Genomic DNA, 23362 nt, shown 5'->3' with positions numbered 1-23362 from the left:
ACTGCAAGCTGACCTCAGTGAAAGTGGCAGTGCGGCACACCTGGATTCTCGTCACAGATGCCTGCTCGAACAAGAGCAATTCCCCCCTTGTAGGAGAAGAGAGATGGGGCGAATAATGGGAAGTATATAACATTCTTAACTTACATTTCTGTACAGAGGCCTACATTTTTCCCAACAACAACACTACTTCGATTATAGATAGCAGGCAGCGTGTTCTTCCAATTTGGATTGCCACCTCTACACCCAATAAGCTGCTGTACATTGAGACACGTATTTGGCACTACACAGCGCAGCCAGGGCAATGTGATCGAATGGGATGATTCTGGTATTTGGCGCGGCATGCTACAGCATATATGATACGGTGTAGCATTTAAGTGTTTCTAGGCGCGACAAGACAAGGGGCGGGGCAACATGTCCAACAACAGTCATCTCTACTTCAAGCAGTATTTTTTTTTAATAGCTAGCTATTATTCCAGTGCATGAATGTAACATGGCCATGAGTGTATGGGTTTAATTCATATTACATGCATGGTAAAAGTGGCCATACTTAAAACTCCACAAGGCAAATTGGTCCTGTACAGAGTGGCACAACCAGCCCAATGGACTTGTGTAAACAACAAGACAGGGAAATTATGCTGAAAGCATTTTGGAGCATTACACAACAACACCCATCTAGTAATTTCCAATGCATCTGAAAGTAACATGACTGCTCCGAAAATGTATGTAATATAACACGCCTATGAAACGAGGATATTCTTTATGTTAGTGGATCTTTAACGACATTCTATAGTGAAGGTTGTCACTTGCATTCCATCTCAAACGTCGGTCTGAAAGCTTACAAAACACAGTTCAAAGCCTCATATTAAAACGGTCTCTTCTCTGTATGGCTTCTCTCTAACCGGGCCTAAAGAGCACTACTGTTTCAATAGGAAGCTAGCCAACAATATATATATATATATATATATATATATATATATATATATATATATATATATATATATATATATATATATATATATATATGTGCTGATCCTTCGCATACTTTTACATTTTACATAGCTTTTACAGATACTTTGACTCCAAATGTTATTGTACTACTACTAATGTATTCCTTGTAATTCTGCCTTCATAAAACAACGTTCTTAGTCGCATGTTAAATCTTTCACTGGTTTGGTCTTTCCATCTGTTACATTTATGCAACATCTGATAAAGATTTGTCTTGAGTGTTTGCACTTAAATGTCAATGTTCTAAATATATTTGGCATGTTTCTCTTGAAAAGCGACACTATTCCTGATAAATCGGAACCTATGGGGCCTAAATTGCAAAAGCGTTTTGCAATGGCGCAATTCCATTGAAAACTGCTTTGTAAATCAGGCCCATAGTCTGTAAACCAAGGGGACAGATCAACGCATTTTATTCAAATGGCATTTCCTCTGCATGTATTGAAACAGGAAGACATACATCAACCTTTTTAGAACATGTAAGGTAGGTTTGCAGATGCAATGTCGGCCAAATGGATTTTGTGATGGTAGATGGGCATTTTAATCTAATCAACATTTCCATGTGAACCACGGAAGTGATTTTGTCGAAAAAGCCAAGCAAATGGAACATTCTAAAGGTTATAATTCTCTGTTGGCTGGTCAGGATGTAAGACATTGAGTGTAATGCATGAGTCACTGCAGGCCAGAGCCGGCAGAAGTGCTCCCTCTGATCAGCTGATAAACTACTAACCTTTGAGGCATGGAACATGTCTGAGTGATTGGATTGGATGGGAAGCTGATTGTAGCAAAGTCCATTAAAGCTGAATGCGGTTAGGAAAGAAATGTTTTTTTTTTGTGGAATCAGAAGCCACTCTGTTAAAAAAGAAAGAACAAAAAAGAACATCTTTGTCGCAGGTATACTGCAAATCAAGGTAAAACATCGAGTTCCATAAAGGTCAAGGGAGTGGAATGTGGACACAACCGAGTACTGCCGTCCGGTGCACCATTTTGGAGGCCCATCAAGAGTAAAATACTGTGCATGTGTGTGGGTGGTCTGAATCACTGCGACCACTGATTACATTTTCAGGTAGCCCCAGTCATGTTGTGGCACTCTACTGCTTGTTCTTTGGATGCACAAATATTGCCCCTCCAACATTAGAAAAAGTATTTCCAAACTAAACAGTACTTCCAGCAAGTGAAAAATTACGTTTCCGATGTGTGACGTATATATTCAACAAACATTGAGAAAGACAATAGTGTTGGTTTTCCCCTGGCATTTTATAGTCACTTGCCAGTTATTGTGATATGATATGATATGATATGATATGGTATTTGTAACGCGCCTATATACAGGTGTTTCATTGTCATTGCTTGGCTAAATGCTTGGCCCTCCTCGTTCCCCCTGGACATTCTCCCATCGAGAATTGCCCATGGCATTTCCCATAACATTAGCCTCTTGTTCTCAGAGAACATAACAACTATTTGTAATATATCCAATACTTATGACCCTTCCCCACTGTATGGAAACATTACATTATTTAACCCTCACTGAAAAATGTCTTCCTTAGGTTCATCAGATCTTAACAATTTCCTCATCTTTCACATCTACCCTTCTTTCAAAAAAGCTTGAAAGGGTCATTGTACTCCAAGATAATGCACAAACGAGCTTCACACCATCTCAATGCACAAAACTATTCACAATTTCCATCTTCGACTTCTTGCGAGATTGGTATGACATTGGCTGCTCAGGTGTACTGATCCTGTTGAATCTGCCAGCTGCATTTGACATGGTCAATTATTCAATTCTGCTTGATAGACTTTGCAAAATGGGTATACAGAGCAAACCCGGAGTAAAGTTCTTCAGTTATGCAGATGACACTCAGATCCTGGTAGACCTTAGTGAAGGCAATGCTACACTAACTAAACGAATTAAAGATTGTCTATTATCAATCATTCAATGAATGGACCAAAACCATCTAAAGATTACTCCAGAGACAACTGAATGGAAACCCAGCCAGAAACCCAAACTCCTGGTCCTCCTCTTTCTGACCAGATACCTTTGGACAATAAAGAGTCAAGTATATTCTCTTACCAAATCATGTTTTGTCCTGATTAGGGCATTAACACATATTATCCCTTCCCTCTCTTTTCCCCATCAAATTCTACTGATGAACGCCATGATTTCATCCAGGCTAGACTTTAACAATAGTATTCATTTAAGAGCCTCTTAACCTGATTACATAGGGTTCAAAACACCATGGCCAGAAATGTAACAAGAACAAAAAAATACAACCATACCACTCCAGTCCTGCACTTTCTGCATTGGGTATCCCTTCAAAACCGGATCATAGTTACGTTTTTGTGTCTGCTGTTTAAAAATCTCAAACCCTCTAAACTCAATCCCCTTGCATCCACATTTAGACTACATAATCCTTCGGGTAGCTTAAGATCAAATCTAGATCAGAAGCTGACTATTGCCAGATATTGAGAAGAAAGAAATGGTGCTGCACTTTTGTGGTCCTGGCCACGCGATCGTGAAACAATTTTCCAGTCTCTCTTTGAACTAAGACACATCTTCTACAGTTCTGGATATACCTCAATACCTTTCTGTTTAACAGAGTGTAGCCTTCACCTGCCTCTGCCTCCTTCTGACTTTATATTTTTCTCTCATTTACTTTGTTTCCTGGACAACTATTGATGCTTATCCTGATTCTACAGTGCCTTGACACCTGCTGCACCATGTAAAACACTATTAAGACAGCATAACATAACCTAACATCCGTACTTAAAAAAACAAAATCACAATATAGGATGTTTTGTCAAAAACCAACAGGCAAGTCTGGCAAGGGGGCCCAGAAGAGCAGTGATGGTCTGGGGTGTGCTCGTATAGACTGCTCAAGAGGGGCCTGGTGCTCTGTAAGGATCATGAGGGAACGAGGCTGCCAGTTGTAGAGGCAGGGGGTTAGCATGGGAGGGTGATAGGGAAGGAGGTAGACAAGAGCAGGGTCTTGAGAAACATTTGAAACTTAAAGGGACAGGGATGCCATTCCAAAGGTAGGCACCTGCCGAAGAGATAGATCTACACCCACTCTCTGCTTAGAAACATTTCTGATCTGCAGTGAGTTGGAACTAGAGGACCAAAGAGCTCTAGCAGGAAGGTATTTAGGGAGAGAGAGTCGGATGTCCCATGCCTGGAAACATGTTCTCGACAGAGAGAGGTAAATAAAAATGTATTTTTAATTATACATGTACTAGTTAAGATAATTGCTTATGTTAAAAATGTACATCTTGCTCTTACTGTAATAAAGAATTGCACTTCGTATGAACAAAAGATACAAATGTGTGCGTGTACATATTAGTAGTCCATAACAAAAAGGAAATCTGTTCTGAACATACATACATACTCGTTACATGAAACATGTCTCTCATTATAAGTATGAAATCAGCATACAAATTGATGTTCGTATGCAGTAAAGTAACTTCACATGTGCATGCTCTTTACAAAATAACCCTCCATATCAATATTAAGGGAGCATACACATATGTCAATCTGTCTAGCCTCTGCCATTTCCATGAATGTAAAATCAGCATACAGCTGTCGTATTCCAGCGTAGTACATGCACTGCTCTCCCATCCTCGTCTAATTTATTCCAAAAACACCACTAAACATACTATTCCATGTTTTCCCATACTAGTCACATATTAAGATACCCTTGCATTTATAAACTAAATTTAAATTCATCACACAAATGAATGTTCCTATGTATAACCCTTCCCATTAATATGAAGTGAGCCTATGAATGCATGTTTTTGCATTCTATTTGTACTTCCAACAAAGGGTCATGTGTGTGTACTATTCACACATTAATACACCGTTTCCATAAAATTGCAATACCAATATTAAAGTATGAACTTAGAGTACTAGTCTATGGGCCTGATCATCGGTCTGGCGGTATCCTGGCAGTAATACCACTGGGATACTGCCAGGGCAAAGAGCGTTACTGATACTCAGTCTGGCGCTATTAGCGCAGGATCACAAGTAGCGGTTTAATGTGTATTGCCCATGAGGCTGGGGGAGCTATTATCGATGGCGCAAATTGCGACAGCGCTAATAGCACCAAAAATACCCATTCTGCCAGCACATTTTCCTCCAGCTGTGAGCTTGAGGTGAATGTGGCCATACTTGGGATTGGGCGGACCCTTAAATGCAGTGCTAGTAGCGTTACCACCGCATTTAAGGTCTACCGCCCAACCCAGGATTGGGCCCTATGTATGATTGTACCACAACTAATTATACAATGCTATAAGGGTTAGCAATCACAAAACATAGAACTGTACTTATGTGCACACCAGTCACACATCCCAAAACTCCACTGGTCATCATAACACATGTATGTCATTCATTTGAATTTATCATATAAATAAGCTTTCCCATTGATTTAAACTAAGCATACTAAGATATGGTTTAAAAAAAAATATTATTGTTTAAATAAAATATTAATCAAAGTGTACCTATGGGCCCGATTTACCAAGGAAGCTATCAGTCGCAATTTAATTGGAGGTAACTTACACAAATTCATGACAAGGGCATCTGACCAAAACACAGAAAGTCAGAACTCCATAAACTTAGCATAATGCAAAGAAGAAAACACACAAATAACCCAAGAAGACATACAAAAAAATATCACAGCAAAATAAGCAGAGATAAATACCTGCACCATCACAACGCCCTATATTACATGACACACATTATCAGCCGTCTGCATGCCACACCCACAACAATGAGCAATTGCGCACCACAGATCGTGACACAGTAAAGTCCCACGGATTTCCAAGACTCTCCAGTGCCATCACAAATACACCATGCTGGAGGTCCAGTATGTACACATTGGTCAGCTGAACAGGCTGTGCATGATGTGGAGTATATGCCACCCCCCGGCGGAACATCCACCACCCAAAAGAGAACAATGGACACCTGGAACACTGTCTGATTGGACCTTGAAATGCACATGCAACAGAACACGGCCTGGTGAGATTACACCAAGCACACAACGAGATGCACTAGTCCCACCAATTACAGAGTCATGACACAGACACATCATCCCCCAAAAGTGGGGTACAAGGAGGGGACACAGAGATGGGTTGTGTGTGGATACCAGAAGCCTACCACCAAGGAACTGCCAGGGAATGCACAGTTGAAATGAGGCCTGGTAACTGCAGGTCACAACTAGTTTTATTTCAGCAGGTATCAATCTATGCAAACACAGAGTATACACTACCCATGATGCTAGTACAGTGCTTCCCTCACGGACACTGAAAGTGAGAGCTGGTGGAGAACTGAACATGCTGATGCACACCACATACCAGAACTGCCTTGCATTAGTGATCAGGCAGAGAGGGCAACACCTGGAGCAACCTTGACACACCAGAAAGGTTCACCCTCCCTATTGCAATGACTCTACCTCACCCAAATGAGAATGTGCTGCAACATAACCAGCCACACACCTTAGACAGCCCCACTCCAGAAGAGTGCACCTCCCACATCCCTCAATTCAATAGTACTAGCTGCAGTACTAGATGATTTGTGTAAATATTCTGGAAAATGAAACAAATACCTTTTCTGGTACTGTTAGTAGCATTATGTCAAATGTGTTGACTTTAATATCACAAAATATATAAACATTTTACCTAGGACTACTATTAGTACCTTTTCAACTGTTGCAAGCACTCTCCTTCTGGAGAAAAAAAAAACTTTTTCCACTGCTGGTTCTATAAAACAAAGTCACATTCCAAGTGTGACAACTTCTCTTACCTTAAACAAAAGGCCATAAAATGAATAATACTAAAGGCAGTACAGACCTATTTACCAAGAAAGATATGAGTCATAAGTCGAACTTATGCCCATAATGAGTCATAAGTTACATGGAGGTAATTTACACCTATTCATGAAAAGAACTCAGGACAAAAACACAGAAAGGATGAAGTCAAGAAAAAGAGGTACTTCATAGCGAAAATTTCATCAAGAACAACTACTAATAATTACACAATTACACCCACAATCACCACCAACTACCAAAGAGGAGACAGGAGGCAACTTACACACATTTACAAAAGGGGCATCTGACCAAAACACAAAAAGTCGGAACTCAAGAAAATGAGCGTAATGCAAAGATGAAAAGACACAAATAGCCCCACGAAGATATACAAAATAATATCACAGTGAAACAAGCAGCGGAAAATACCCACATCATCACAAACCCGCCCTACATGATATGACTGTAAAGACGCCAAAGGGGGGTGTCTGTACTTCCGCTCTCTATATGGTAGAGGAGAGGCACAGAGGACCCCAGCCAAGATTCTCTATTATTGGTAACGTAGTTGAGCAATCAAGGCCTAGCTTCTCAGGAGGTGATGCAGGCTGGTTCTTAAGTACAGTGTAGTCCCCAAGCACCCACAAAGGAATGTCCGCACACTGTATCGGTTAAAACACAGTCTTTATATAATTAATATTCAAAGATATATACAATATCACGATATCGCACTGTGTGCTCGGAAAATCAACAATGGTAAATATATACAGTTCTAAAGTGGTACCACAATGATTATTAGATCTCATTAAAGTGCATCAACTATACGGTCAAAATATCACACAGATCAATAAAGAGGAAACCAGCAGTAGAGAGAGGAAGGAAAGCAAGATGGTTGAACAATTGGGAGAATACTGGTCACTACCGTTAAACAGAGATCTGTGTGGAGATCCGCCAACCTGGGCAACCTGTAGGATAAAGATACAAGCCCAGTCCATATATTGTTCACACTAGAGTTCCCAATAGTTCTGCAACCCCAAAGTACCTGGCGTGGTAGCGTTCCTCGGCGGGAAATCAATGGCCCTTCTTGAGTGCCCTCCCTTTAAGGCAGGAGTCACGGGTCATCAAACGTCAGACAGAGAACAGGGAGAGCTATGACGGTGAAATGGCAGCTTCGTTCCTAGCGGTGCTCGTTGACAGGGAAGAGTAAACATCCAGCAAGGAAGAGGCGTGCGGGGCACCTCGGTGTCGATAGTTCTGGACCGCAAAGAGTTTGAGGAACTGTGGCCCAGCAAGGGTGTCGAGTCATCGGTGTCTCTGTGGTCTTTGGGTGGCGGGAAACCCACTGGTGGATGCTCCTCGGCACGTCGATGGTCAGGCCTTCTCCAGCAGGATACAGCAGCGACGATGCGGATGAGAGCGTCCTTGGATCAATGAAGTTCTTAGGCAAAATGGGAGCACGGCTGCTCCAGTCGGCGACGGCAGTCGTCGACAGTGGCGGACAACAATCTGGGCGCTTCACTTTGTGATTCCGCGGCGGTCCCCGTCTTGGGTTGGCAGCCTGTCAAAGGTCTGTCTACCAGGGAGCTTTGGCAAGGATCTGCTGGTGCGCGATGGTCCCTCATAGCTCGGAAAGAGGGCGCCTTACCAGGTCCTCTCTGGGTCAGTTCTTGGAGACACAGCAGCTTTGCTTTCAGATTGTGAAGGAGAGCAACAGCAATCTTCTCTTCCAGCAGGGCTTCAAGTTGAAATGAGGCCTGGTAACTGCAGGTCACAACTAGTTTTATTTCAGTAGGTATAAACCTATGCAAACACAGAGTATACACTACCCATGATGCTAGTGCAATGCTTCCCTCAAGGGCACTGAAAGTGAGAGCTTCAGTTACTCGAGTTAATCGTCGTAGTGGACTTCAGCTTCTGAACACGATTCCTAGCAGTGATAGGCCCCCAGATATCCTGTTGATCTCCCATTCATTCTGCCGGGTCATACTCAAGCATCCAATCACGGCAAAGGGCATTCATGCAGGCAGGCAGCCAATCAGGCACACAGTGCATTCAGGCCATTCACTTCTCTCCAGACACTCACAACAAGTAATGTGTATTGAGACAAGTACCAAGCCATTCAACACTCCACACTGCATTCATACTGGTTTCGGGCAGGGCTATCTCAGTCATTGTGTCAAACACCAGATACTAGACACCCACAACATAGAATGCGTATTTGTCATACACTCCATTCACCCAGGTCCCAGCCACAGGCGTACACACAACATACGGTCGTTGGCAAGGCTCCAGCCAGTCTGGTCAGCACTTCCCCACACTACCATATATGAAACTTCCACCCAACAGCCAGTCAGGAGGAAGGGACAGAGTCAGGGCTTCCCGGGACTTCGGGAAGATCAAGGTAACAGGCGATGGAAGCCAAGAGGTCATGGGGGCCATTTTGTCTACATCAGGAATCTACCGATTCGAGTGACAGGGCCTGGGCATCCCAAAATGGAGGACGCTCGGGCACCAGTCAATCCAGCACGTAGCTGCCACCAGCCCGTACCCTGCTCTGTGGGCCACCCACAGGTGCCCAAAAACAAACACTAGGGGCACAGATTTGCACCCCTACCCATGTGTGCCATAAGGGTATCCAATGGGTCTGTTGACCAAAACCAAAGGAGAGAGCTGTACCACCAGGAGTCCCACCTGAACTCCTGCGCGGAAAACACAACAGAACACATGATAAAAAGCAGTAAAGGACAATGATACGGAGGCCCTGTATCTCCGATGCATTTCCAGCATCACAGTCGCCCCCCCCAGACTGAGGTTACGGTGCCTAATCTACCACGAGATAGACACCCTCATCCAGAAGGTCAACATACCTTCTGGAAAGGCCATCTGCATGATCATGACTCTTACCTGGTCTATGCTCGATGATGAAGTCTAGCCCTTGCAGGCTAATGGACCACCTGAGCAGTTTTGGGTTTTCACCCTTCACCTGCATAAGCCACTTCAAGGGCTTATGATCGGTTTGGACCTTGAAGGTAGACCCGGTAAGGTAGGGTCTAAAACGCCTAAGGCTCCAAACTGTACTAAAACATTCCTTTTCAACAGTAGCCCACCTAAATTCCCTACCCTTAAGTTCTCTACTGATGAATATGATCGAATGTTCTCTTCCTTTGTCATCTAACTGGGAGAAGACAGCTCCAATTCCGGTGTCGCAGGCGTCAGTTTGAACGATAAAGGGCTTGCTGTAATCGGGCGCACACAACACAGGTGCCCTACACAGACTTCCTTTCAAGCCAAAGGCCCTCTGACAGTCTTCAGTCCAATTAACCTTCGTAGGCTGTTTGGGTGAAGTCAGAGCTGTCAGGGGTGCAGCTAGGTTCCATAGTCTGCCATGAAATTGCGATAATACCCAGTGAGGCCCAAAAAGACTCTCACCTGGGTTTGAGTAGTGGGAGTCTCCCAGTCATGTACGTCCTGTACTTTACTGGGGAGAGTTTGGATGTGACCGCCTCCTACCTCATGACCAAGATATGTGACTTTCCCTTGAGCTATCTGGCACTTGGTGGCCTTGATAGTGAGGTTAGCCCTTTTCAAGGCCTGCAACACCTTATCCAGGTGTGTCACATACTCTTCCCAGGTGGAACTGTAGACAGCAATGTCATCTAAGCAGGCCACACAAAAGGCCTCCAGCCCACTGAGCGCATGATTGACCAATCTCTGGAAGGTGGCAGGGGCATTCTTCAACCCAAAAGGTATGACCCTAAACTGTTAGAGTCCCTCTGGTGTTGGGAACGCCGTCTTTTCCTGGGCATGGTCCGTCAGAGCTATTTGCCAATAGCCTGAGGTAAGGTCAAAGGTGCTCACAAATTTGGCAGCAGCCATGGTGTCCACGAGCTTATCAGCCCTGGGCAATGGGTGCGCGTCAGTTTTGGTGATGGCATTGACTCCTCGGTAGTCCACACAGAACCTCCAATCCTTGGTACCAGCCTGGGACTGGTTGAGGGTTCAAAACACCCAGATCCAACATCTTGGTGACCTAAGCCTGGATGTGGTTCTTAACTGTATCTGATATACAGTAGCACCTGCTTTTGACAGGCACACTGTCACCAGTGTCAATCTCGTGCCTACAGCATGGTGTAAGGCCTGGTGTCAGTGAGAACAGAGAGGCATACTGCCGGAGCAAAGTCCTGCAGGCCTTCTGCTGCTCTGTCATCAGATCGGGAGAGAGATGTACTCCCTCTACCGAGTCCTGAGGGTTGCTATGCAGAAAATCAGGAAGGGGCTCACTCTCATCCTCTTCTTGCCCTGAAGCTAGCAAGAGAAATTAGACTTCGGCTCGCCTGTGGAAAGGCTTGAGCCTATTAACAGGAAACACCTTAGGGGCTACCCTAGAGGATCCCATGTCAACCAGATAATTGACCTCACCCATCTTGGAGATGATCCTGAAGGGTCCAGTCCATTTATCTGCCAAAGCCAGAGGCTTGGTAGGCTCCATCAGGAGGACCTCCTGTCCCGGAGTCCAATCCACTTGCGATGCTTTAAGGTCATGCCTATACTTATTCAATTCCTGGCTGGCCTTGAGATTCGCTGTTGCCTGACCCATCATCTGTGTCATCCTCCGTCTGAGGCCTGACACATAGTCCCCCACTTGCTTGGCGGGACCTGGAGGGGTGGCCTCCAAACCTTCTCTGATTAAGGCAAGGGGCCCCCGCACGGGATGTCCAAAGAGTAACTCAAAGGGGCTGACACCAACACCCTCTTGAGGTACCTCTCTATAAGCAAACAGCAGGCATGGCAGGAGAAGATCAAACTTCTTCCTTAGGGGCTCTTCCAAAGCGCCTAGCATGCCCTTGAGAGTTTTGTTAAATCTCTCAACCAGAACATTGGTCTGGGAGTGGTAAGAGGTGGAGAATTTATAGGTTACCCTGCACTCTTTCTACATGGTTTTCATGTAACTCGATATGAAGTTGGATCCTCTATCAGAGACAACCTCCTTAGGGAATCCAACACGGGTGAAAATGCCCAGGAGAGCCCAGGCAACCACCTTGGCAGTAATAGCCTCAGGGTACCTGGTGGCATGATCGACCAAGACCAGGATGAAACGATGTCCTCCTGATGGGGCAGGGTCAATTGGACCGACACTGTTGATGCCCACCCTCTCAAGTGGTGTGCCAACCACTGGCAATGGCTGCAGTGGGACAAGGACACTGCCTCCAGTCTTGCCAGACAACTGACAAGTTGGGCAGGTCCTGCAGTGGGATTCCACTTCTACTCCCATCCGGGGCCAGTAGAAATGGGCAGAGAGCCTCTGCTTAGTCTTCTTGGTACCAAGATGACCAGCTAAGGGCACCTCATGCGCCAACTGCAGCAGGAAGGGCCTGTAAACCTGGGGTACCTCCAACCTCTTGAGGGCACCAGGTTCAGGCTTAGTGGGCTCACTAACAAGGAGCTCACCCTCCCAATAAATCCGGAAGATCCTCAGCACTTCTACTTGTGCCTGGGACAGGGCCTGTTTCCTCAGACCCTTGAGAGAGTGGCACTCTCTCTGTCCCTTACAGAAGTCCACCCGGGAGGGTCCCCCTTCAGCTAACAAGCATTGAAGGTCGGGATGATCCTCCGGGTTGAGAACCTCTCCCACAGGAGAGTCTTCTGGCTCTTCTCCAATAGGAGTTGAGGCGGGGTTTACCACTGGATCCAGCCCGTCCGGAGCAAGGATCCCAATGGGTGCTGTCAGAACAGCAGGAACTGCAGGGGCTCTCTCCACAGAGGTGGCCTTCTTACTTTTTTGTTTCCTTCGTTCCTTGGGTTTCCCCATCGGCAAGGATACTGGGCTCGCAGCCGGATCCGGTGTGACCTGCGATCGGGTGACTGCCACAGCAGCCATGGGTAGACCATCCGAGATCATCCCCAACTCAACCAAATCATTTCCTAACAAAATGTTTGCATGCAAGTTGTCCTGAACCAGGACCGGAAGCTTTGCTGTCTTGTCACCAATCGTAATGTTGACTAAGGCTACAGGCAATAATTTGAGAGGCCCACCAGCTAACCTGGTGGTTCTCAGAGGAGCTCCTACATAGTCCTATGGCTTGAGCAAGGTCCTGTCCACCACTGTCATGCTTGCCCCCGTGTCTCTCAAACCAGTAGAAGGCTGGCCATTCAGGAGGACAATTCTCAAAAACCTACGAGTGTTCTGTGGGATAGTCACCAGTACTTCTGCGTACTGGTCCCAGGCCCCAAGGGACTCTAAGGAAATCTCTACTGGAGCACCGAAGGTGATCCCAGTAGAGGAGGGTAGGACAGTGGCCTCCACCTCAGGTACGGAGTAGGGATAAGTCAGGCTGACTGCCTGGACTCCAAGTGCCTTACCCTTACACTTGGGGCAACCCCTTCGGTGGTCCAGAGCCCCACAATCCCAACAAGTGCCGGGAGTGTGGGGTACATTACTGGAACCACTGGGACCCTGCTTTGTAGCAGGCGGACCACTACTCTTACTCCCACCCACAACAGACTTATCCCCAGTAGGTTTTGGGGTCTTCGGAGAGGAAGATTTTGGTTTAACCGACTGTGACTACTTTTGGTACTCCTCAGCTTTCTGAGAGGCCCCCTTTTCTTTGTCCTTGTCCTTCCCACTGGAGTCCTTAGGGGACACCAGGTGGGAGACCCACTTGTTAGCCAACCTAGCCAGTTTAAAGGGGTCCAAAATGTTCTGGTTAGCAACATACTGATGCAGCTCTGGTGAACAGGCTTCTGAAAAATGCTCAAAAAACAAAAGGTGGGACAATTCAACAAACATTTTCACTTTGTAACCAGCAATCCACCCCATCATGTTCATGTACGCAGCACTAACCCAGTCAATCCAAGACACATTCTTTCGTTTCTTAAAATCCCTGAACCGTTTAAGGTATTGGGTAGGTGTCTTGCCAAACTTGGCAATTAAAGCAGACTTCATGCACTCATACTGATCCCTTTCTTCCACACTCAGTTTCAGAATACAGTCATATCCAGTCTGAGGCACTCTGCTTAACAAACACTTAGCCCAATCTCTCTTATCAACATCATGAATGGCACAAGCCATCTCAAATGCTTCAATCCATTGGAGGATAACAGAACCCTCTGCATACAAACCAACCAAATTCTTCATAAACTTGGTTGCTGGGGACATGACACTCTCAACTGGTTTAGCTGAAGTCTCCACTCGAGCTTTCTCTAACTGGATTCGCTGACATTCAGAGGGTAATTCATAGAATTCAGCGCACAAGTGGCGCACGTGAGTGGCGCACAGTGTGCACGTGCGGCAGTCTGCGCCAGCCGCGTGCACCAAAACCCATAACAGCACACAGCGTATACATGGATTTTAACATCCAAAACCAGCAGTGGCGTAGAGTGGCACAGCGACCCTGCAGCAGCACCAGTTACGCCCCCAACCCCGCCCTGTGTACCATGAACAGCGCACAAATCCAGTACATGGCGCAAAGGCCAGTGGACCAGCATACAGCCCCCCAACCACGAAAATGCGTGTAAAACACCCTGTGCACCCCTCAAAATACACGTCCCCCTCTTGCACTAGCGAAATCTTGTGTAAAACACCATGCGTACCCCTCAGAATACACGCACCCCCCTCGCACTAGCGAAATCGCGTGTAAAACTCCCTGTGCACCCCTCAGAATGCACGTACCCCCCTTTGTGCTAGTAAAATCGCGAGTAAAACTCCACCTTGCGGTGTGGGCAGCCAGTGGGGCATGCACTGGGATGGGTGGGGTGCATGCGTGTAATCCTGGGGTGCGCAGGGAGTTTCACATGCAATTTCGCTTGGAGAGCAGGGTACGTGTATCCTGAGGGGTGCACATGGAGTTTCACATGCGATTTCGCTTGGAGAGTGTGGTACGTCTATTCTGAGGGGTGCGCGGGGAGTTTCACACGCGATTTTGCTTGGAGAGCGGGTACGTGTTTCCTGAGGGGTGCACGGGGAGTTTCACATGCGATTTCGCTTGGAGAGTGGGGTACGTCTATTCTGAGGGGTGCGCGGGGAGTTTCACACGCGATTTTGCTTGGAGAGCGGGGTACGTGTATTCTGAGGGGTGCGCGGGGAGTTTCACACATGATTTTGCCTGGAGGGCGGGGTACGTGTATACTGAGGGGTGCGTGGGGAGTTTCACAGGTGATTTTGCTAGTGCGAGGGGGGTGCGTGTATTCTGAGGGGTGCGCAGGGAGTTTCACACGTGATTTTGCTTGGAGAGCGGGGTATGTGTATCCTGAGGGGTGCGCAGGGAATTTCACACGCGATTTCGCTTGGAGAGTGGGGTACGTCTATTCTGAGGGGTGCGTGGGGAGTTTCACACGCAATTTCGCTTGGAGAGCGGGGTAAGTGTATTCTGAGGGGTGCGCGACGAGTTTCACACGTGATTTCGCTTGGAGAGCGGGGTATGTGTATCCTGAGGGGTGCACAGGGAGTTTCACACGCGATTTCGCTTGGAGAGCGGGGTACATCTATTCTGAGATGTGTGCACAGAGTTTCACACGCGATTTCGCTTGGAGAGCGGGGTACGTGTATTCTGAGGGGTGCGCTGGGAGTTTCACATGCGATTTCGCCGGGAGAGCAGGGTACGTGTATACTGAGGGGTGCGCAGGGAGTTTCACACGCGATTTCGCTAGTGCGAGGGGGGTGGTGTATTCTGATAGGTGCACGGGGAGTTTCACATGCAATTTTGCAGTCTGAGCGGGGTACGTGTATTCTGTGGGGTGCGCAAGGAGTTTCACATGTGAATTGGCAGTGTGGGTCCTCCCAGGTGTGCCCTCTACACCACAGGGACTACCCTGCACCCCTGGCCATGTCCCGCAGGCAGCCCATCCACCAGTGAGCACCGACTCATGTCCCCCTGCACCCCTACCCACCCAGCAATGAAGGGCAGGCCCCGACACATGTCCCCCTGCACCCCTACCCACCCAGCATTGACGGGCACTTGCCAGCAGGGCCCGACTCATGTCCCCCTGCACCCCCCCACCCAGCAGTGACGGGCACCTGCCAGCAGGGCCCGACTCATGTCCCCAACCCAGCATTGAGGGGCACCTGCCAGCAGGCCCCGACTCATGTCCCCCTGCACCCCCCACCCAGCATTGACAGGCACCTGCCAGCAGGCCCCAACTCATGCCCCCCCAACACGTCATCAAGATGCTCAATCATGGGCCTCATGTCCACCAAAATTCCACTGCACGCCCCCCAGTCTAAACACCCAATCAAGTATTCCATCCACCCCACATTGAAATGCCTATTTCATGACACAACCCAAAAGTCAACTATGTACATCAACACATGTCCGTCACACACACACAATGGGTGCCAGTGATTGTGAAAACCCACATCGTGACATGCATTAAATCAATGAGCGAATTCCACACATGGAAGTAATAAATCAAAATGTATTTTACACAAAATTAAGGTAATTAAATGAAAACATAAAATATGTTTAAACAAGAAATTAAATGAATGTCCAAAACAGAAAAAAAAATTATGAAGTCTCAATCCAAAGTTATACAAATGAAAATTAGTCCAAAGTCTCCGCCCAACAAAGCAAATCCAAAGGAAACGAATATTTAAAATCCATTGCTCCATGGTGATCAAAAAGATATGAAATATATGAGAAATACACTGTTCAACTATGTACAACGAAGAAATCCAGGGTCCATGAGCCAACGAATGAAATGAAACCCATAAAAAATTACTACCTAAGAAATAACTTTATACAAAAGGGTGGGGCATAGTCCAAGCACCCCAAAATAATGCAAAACAAAAAGGAACCTAACACTACAAACTATATACAATGGCGGCAGTCAAGTCCGAGGGCTCACTTTTCGATATCCCGGGCCAGGAAATCATCGAACTCCTGGTCTATGTCCTGGAGGCTGGCCTGTTCCATGGTCACAAGGTTTCACAGGGACGATGACATGTACAACTCCAACTCCCTGCGAATTGCCTCGAGGCACTCGGCCTGCCTCAGCGCCCTGTGCATGGAGTTCTCCGCCCTGACGATTGTGAGCCGTGCCTCTTCCGCCCGCTGCCGCTCCGCATCTATCTGCTGGCCCAACAGTTGCCACACGGAAGACACTCCCAATCCATGGTCCTCCTGCCCTCCGCCCGATGCCTGCCCCTCTGATGTTGTTGGCTCCGAACCATCATCGCTCCCACCTGGAGCCTGCTGCTGCTGTGTATGTGCCCTGCCTGTTGTTGCCTGTACGTCATCCTCCCGCTGGGGTCCAGTTGTTGGGGTGGCCACCCCTGCTGGACCTCTGACTCCCGACTGTGGCAGGGATGTGTCCTCCACCAGCCTGGCCGCTGGGTCAGTGACAGCTCCACAGGGTGCCTGGATGACACTTGGGCAGGAAGATGGCACGGAGGACGACTGGCGCATAGGGGGTTCAATTGAGGAGGGGGTCGGCAGAAGCTCCAGCACACGGAGGAACCCAGCACTGGTGAACCCGCCTAGTAGGTTGACGCGGTCTTCGAGACATTCAAAATGACGTGCACTGTCCTCACGAGAACCCTGCACGTCATCCCGAATGTCACGAAGACGCATCGCCACCCCACCCAGGACAGGCTCAAGCCGGTCCCAGATTGCCACGTCCGCAGGGAGAGGAAGGCCAGTTGTTGTGCAGCTATCCCCTCCCTGAAAACGGGTCTGGACGAAGGCATCCCTACTGGTGCCGGATGATGCAGTCACAGGATCGGGGACAGGATTACACACAGGCACCTCTGCGGTGGCCTGTGCTGCCTCCTGTCCCTGGCCCTGGACTGCACCACTGGCACCAGTGGAAACCCCCCTCCAGGCCCTGTGTGTGTGACTTCCACGGCCTCCTCCTCAACCAAACCCCCCACCAACCTGGATGACTCTGTGCCATCTTTCTCCATAGGTCCCTGTGAAGTCTCAGCTGCCCCTTCTGCTGTCGAGGAGTCCACCTCTGACCTCCGCCTCTTGGACCTACCCCTGGCAGCTGCGGCCGCGGAGGCAGCACAAGACTCCTCACTCCCCAACGAGATGACAACCTGGGAGGGGAGCTGGGCCTTGCCTCTGCGGCTGGTGGTGGGATCCCTGCCTCTGTGCTCCACAGCACCGTCTCCGCCCTCTTCATCAGTTGATGCTGCAGACAGGGAGAGACAGAACACAGGCATCAGGGCACTGTGCAATGGTCTGATACACACATGACAGTTACACATGAGTGGCAGTTCCAAAATGCACACATGCCATCACACTCCCCAACCCACATATCATTTGACCACACACCCTTGTGCAATTTAACATGATTCATGCAGCATGCAGCAGCATCCATACACATACACCAGCATGTACATCCGCAGGTCAGCCTGACGTCACATGCTACATGGGAACTGCCAAACACATGCACACACGTCACCTGACATAAAAGAATCAGTACAACCCCACCACCTGGTATAGTGAAATCATCGCCATCCATGTCACATCTGCAAATTTGTCTCCTACATGTGGGTGTCACATGCATCCATGGTGTAACACAGTTGCACGTTATGCAAGTACACACACATGCACATGTGAATTTTGCTGATACATGCCAGTGGAACCAGCATCCTTGTGTGACACCACAACCATGCCACAGTACATAAACCGAAATTCAAACATGTGTGCACCCACCCATGCATTTGGGCAGCATGCATTTCAACACATACACCATTGATGTGTTTCACACATGACATTACTCACATGCGGCTGGCTAAGTCCCTGTACATACACATTCACACATGGCCCTACAAACACATTTGTCCAACATGCACACTCCTGGCACACCTCTACATGTACAGTGTCCAAACAGTATGCATGTACACTTACCGCTTGACTCCAGACGGGACTGCCTCTCAAGGATCTGGATGTGGAGCGCTGGGCGTATACTTTCTAGGACCATCATCTGGATGTTGGTTAGTCGGACCCGGCACCCCTCAGCATCTGCTGCCTTCAAGAGGCGCTGGGCCCTACTGAGGGTCCTGGACCTGAAGTCCTCCCAGCGCTTCCGGACGTGTTGAATGTTGCGGGCTGCCACCCCCTCCACTTTGATGGCAGCCACAATGTCCATCCAGATCCTCTTCCGTCCATCATTGTCGGTGAGTGAACTTCCAAAGAGGGCATCATACTGCCCCAGGACTTGCTCCACCAGGATACCAACCTCATTGGCACTGAAGCTGGTAGCCCTCTGCCTCTCTGGCTGGGGTTTGCCAGTGGTGTCCGATGGTGTTTTCCCCTACATGGCATCCCCGAGGCAGGTGTGGGTGGGCAACTGGGTCCTGGGGCTGAGCTGTGGAGCGATGGTACTCCAGTTGGGAATCTTCAGTTCCAGCAGGGGTGGTCACATCAACTGGACCCCTGCAGATGGCTGACGTGCAGGCACCAAATAGCAGGACACGTGGCCAGCAGGCAGGCAGGCAGCAGCAGATGGCAGGTGGGAGCGTGCTCGTGGCTCTAGGGGGCAGTAATTCGGCCTTCTGGGCAGGAGCGTGGTCTTCCATGTGCTGTCGCGTGGTCAGCTTGATACAGAGTGAATAGGCATGTGAAAAAACAGCACGTCAGTGTGTAATTCGAGGAAAGGCCCTTAGCCCGTAAGCACGTCTGTGACATAACGCGCACAGGCGTTTTGCTCGTGACGGGCGCATAGTGGATCAGCATGTAAAAAACAACACGTCCGCATGTGAATGTGTGTAATCTGAGGAAAGAGCCTAAGCGCGTAAGTGACGTGAAGCGCGCAGGCGTCACCCTCAGCACGACTAAAAGGTGAGCGTGGCCAGCAGTTCACTGTACGTGCCTTTCGTGGAGACCCACATGTGTTTTGCTACTTTGTGTTGTTTTGTGCGCCATCACAACTTCACAGCGGATCAAGGACGTATCTCTTCTTTTGGCGGGGGTATTGGCTATGCGTGTTTTTCATCATCACGCTAGTCTGATGGTGAGTCGTGCATGCTATTTTTCCCACTGCGGGTGCCCCTGTGTATCACATACCTGTTTTTGAGGTCATAGTAGCCTGTGTGTCCCATGCATACGCATTTTTCATGTTCCTGGGTGCCACTGCGTACTGCGGGAGGTCAATTCCACGCACGTAGGCTGCAGGGGTTGCGTGCACGGTTTTACAGCAGTTTTGGGGTGCCTGAGCATTGTGTGACCTGTCACTTAATCATCGGGGTCACATACAGCCTTGCAGGTGCAGGGGTGCTGTTAACATCTTGCATCCCACCCCCTTCACTCCAAATGCCCAGGACAATTGCCGTGTACACCTCCCATTGGCACCACTACATCTGTGCTGGCACTACTCCATCTGTGCCATGGTTGGGAGGCCACGTAAGGTGACGGGCGCCTCAACTGGGCATACTCCACGTGGTGGGGGTGGTCAGGGATGTGGCTGGGGTGACCAAGGAGTAGGGGGACTCCAGGGTGTCCAGGGTAGCTGCAGAGGGGGAAGAGGCAGGGGTGTGACAGCTCGGCACGATGTTGTGCCACATGTTGGTGCAGTCATGCCACCACCCCCTGCGCCTCCAGGAGATGCAGTTCTTGCATCTGACACTGGCACCCATGTGACCCGGCAGTCTGTTTCATCGACTGCCACGGGCCCAAGGGTAGTGGTAGCTGCAGGTGCAGCTGTGGACACCACCACTCAGGCTCAGGGTCTGCCAGTGCAGGCTGCGTTGGCACATGAAGAGTCCATGGAAGAATTCCAGGTTGTAAGGAGGCACACCGTAGGTGCACGCAGGGCTTCCCTGACCGAGGCAGTGTGTCCCTGGGGCAGCTATGTCATCTGCTGCCCCGACCAGCCAGGTGTTGGCAAGTGCAGGGGCAGATGCAGCCGACACGACCCCGGTTGTGAGTCTACCAACCAGGACAGTCCCAGTCAATGACCCTGGCACAGCGGATGTTGCTGCGCAGGGTCCATTCCAGGGCACCCAGCAGCCACTGACGCAAGTCAGGGCTTCACTCGATGTTCCACCTGCCACTCCCTCGGCTCATTCCACCAGCGCCACTGCCCATACTGATCAGGGCGGCATTTGACTGCCAGGGTCCGGACCAGAGTCCAAGAGGCGGAAGGTTGCACCAGTAGTAGAGGCTGGGACCCCAAACACAGCTACGGCCTCCAGCACGTCAAGGAAGAAGCTTTTCTGCAAGCAGGAACTGGACTTCCTCATGGACTACGTGCAGGAACACAACCATGACATGCTAGTGGGGCCAAATTGTCAAACTACGGCTGCCCATCGGAATACCCACTGGAAGCAAGTTGCGGATAATGTGAGTTCATTCGGCCATGAGGTGCGCACAGCGCAAGAGTGCAAAAAGTGTTGGAATGACCTCAAACGCAGAGCTAAGGCAAAGCGTGCCTCAAATTACAACATGACTCTGGTGTCCTCAGGTGGCCACCACCTGAGGATGAAGACCTCACTCCGCACTAGGCTCTCGTTGCGGAGTTCATACCAACGGAATTGGTCGAAGGAGTGGGAGAGATGCCGGACTTTGATGCCCAGTCCAGTGAGTGTTGATGCCTGTTGGTCGACGACATGTGTGTTTTGCATGTGTGATGTGTTGTGCTTGACTGCCACAGCATCTCCTGTTTACATGGTTCTCATATGCAAGTAATGGAATGCTTGTATGATACGTGCCTGCTGTGCAGGATAGTGGACATGTAGAGCAGACAGGGACTGTCCTCACCACCACACTTGCACCCTAATCACATGCAACTCACCCAGCTGCCCCTACAGTCCATGTTTCATCTCTATGGCCCTTCTGCATGTAGCCTCGGGTGTGTTTCCTCTCAGCACTGGGACTGTGTCATTGCATGACGGATGTGCATGTGTCCTCTGCATGCATGCGGGTACTCCACATAGTCATGCTTCCTTGCCCCTCCACCGAGCCTGTGCCCAATTTCGTCATTGCAGAGGTGTGCATCACGTTGGTGTACTGCAATGGCCTGTTCAAGACACCTGTGTACATCAAACTTGCACCAGTCAACCTGCCAGACACATGCTGTGGTGTACATCCTCTGCACTTCATGCAGGTTGTATCACTTGGACTGTGCAGCTGGCAGATGCTCCGCTGGAACATGATTTCATGTTCATGCTCCACGTGCATTACATGCATCCCCCTATGTGTCCTTGACTGGATGATCATTGTAGTATGTGTCCAGGATGACGTACATATATTTGATTTTGATCATCCATTCCATGCCCACTATGGATCAGTCCCGCACCACACACATGTTTTGGGTGTCACAGTCTGTGCAGGGCACAGGCCTCACCACGTTTTAGGCCCACTGACTCTGTTCAGCTGGTGTAGGGGCTTCTGAACACATGTCTGTACTACTGAGGGGTCATCATATGTCCTGCTTTTAGGCCCATCATCATCTGCTGTGTTGTCAGTTGAGTGAGATGATGCAATTGATGTTAGACAGCACTGTCTGCCAATGCACAGGTCTCTGTTCGCCCTTTCGGTGACAAGCAATTCATCGCCGAATTTTCACTTGGGGGGGTTTCTTGCAGCCATGCAACACATTGCATGCACATTGGACGTGATACCTGGACTTGCCCTTGCACTGCCTGCAAGTCAATTGATACACACCATGATGTGCTTGTTCATGTGGATAGTGGATAACGTACACATGTCGTGCACTGCATCAAACCACTTCACAGCCGTGTTACAACTTTCTGCAAGCCTAGTCTCTGATGCTATGTCAAAGTGACCCACCATGCATGCAAGGTTCACATTTTTGTGTGACATGTGTGATTCATCTGTTTGCTGTCAGTGTGATGTCTATGTCTGTGTGTGTTATGTGCTTCAGACATGTGTACTAATGAGATATTTTTCTACACTTTCCAGATGATGACGCAATGGAGCCAGAGGATGGTGTTGTTATGCCAGACACAGGTTTGCTATCACACCAGCAACCCGGCACAAGTGGGGGTCGTGGGGTGGTAGGCCACGAGAACCCACATGTTTTAAAGACCATCTTGTCTGTGGCTGGCAATGAGTCAAGCCTGGACGATCACTCTGACGAACATGTCGAGTTGGATGTGCATCGGGTCCATTCGTCTGGGGTGAGTGATTCTGATGTGGATGCTCCTCTGTCTGCGACACCTGCGCTGAGGGGCCAGATGGTGGTGGCACCTCTGTCTGTGGTGGATCGGGACACAGGGTCACCCTCCACACCAGTTTCTGATGTGCCTGGGGCATCACATAGACGGGGGGCTGTAGTCCTGCAGCTGTGGGCAGTGCCAACCCAACAATGTGTTCAGCGCTTGGGTACCGCAGGTGTCAAGCCCAGCAACGCGGTGGCTGCGCGCCACCGAGGTATACTGAGTGGGAGTAAGACATAACTGCCAATTCAGAACGCCAGGGGGCAGCAATGGAAAACATCGGTGTGAGCATGGAGCGTGTGGCCCAATCCGTGCTCCCCCCTGCTAGGCAGGTGCTTCTCCAGCAGCAGGTGGCACAGTCCACGACCCGCTCGCTCAGGCTGAGCATGGCGGCCTAAGACAGGGCACGCCGGGCTGAAATGTTGTCTTTGTGGCAAGCAATTGCTATTCA

The sequence above is a fragment of the Ambystoma mexicanum genome, chromosome 5q (assembly GCF_040938575.1).
Source record: "Ambystoma mexicanum isolate Mex_15411 chromosome 5q, UKY_AmexF1_1, whole genome shotgun sequence".
NCBI classification, from domain to species: domain Eukaryota; kingdom Metazoa; phylum Chordata; class Amphibia; order Caudata; family Ambystomatidae; genus Ambystoma; species Ambystoma mexicanum.
This window is presented reverse-complemented; position numbering follows the sequence as displayed.